Raw genomic sequence first — 331 nt, 5'->3', positions numbered from 1 at the left:
ATGGCCTGAGCTTGGGCTTGGTGGTGCTGAGAAGGCTCTCATCATCCTCCCTGTCTGGGCTACTGTCGCTGGTTCTCTGGCATGTCAGACAGAAGGTGCAGGTCCTCCTCCACTCGGGGCCATGATCTGTAGGGTCCTGTTCCGGGTCCAGGGCCTCCTCTGACACTTGGGCCCTGCTCAGCCAAGCCACAACTTTCTGATTTAAGTTTGGATGCCTTGTCATGGAAATTGTGACTTTCAATAGTTGCTGCTTCCTGGGCTCCCCCATGTCAAAGTTGTCCTTATCCAGGTCCTACCCATGGACAGCATCTTCACTGGCCTCCTGCTCAGA

At 55.0% G+C, this 331-nt stretch overlaps 1 pseudogene; it reads right to left on the bottom strand.

Annotated features, from left to right (window-relative positions):
- Nucleotides 1-7: 7 nt before the first annotated feature.
- LOC106727531 lies at nucleotides 8-328 on the bottom strand (annotated as a pseudogene).
- Nucleotides 329-331: the final 3 nt, after the last annotated feature.

This window comes from Myotis brandtii, unplaced genomic scaffold (assembly GCF_000412655.1).
Source record: "Myotis brandtii unplaced genomic scaffold, ASM41265v1 C40425474, whole genome shotgun sequence".
In the NCBI taxonomy this organism is placed as follows: domain Eukaryota; kingdom Metazoa; phylum Chordata; class Mammalia; order Chiroptera; family Vespertilionidae; genus Myotis; species Myotis brandtii.
Note: the sequence above shows the minus strand (reverse complement) of the source record. Positions and strands in the feature narration are given on the sequence as shown.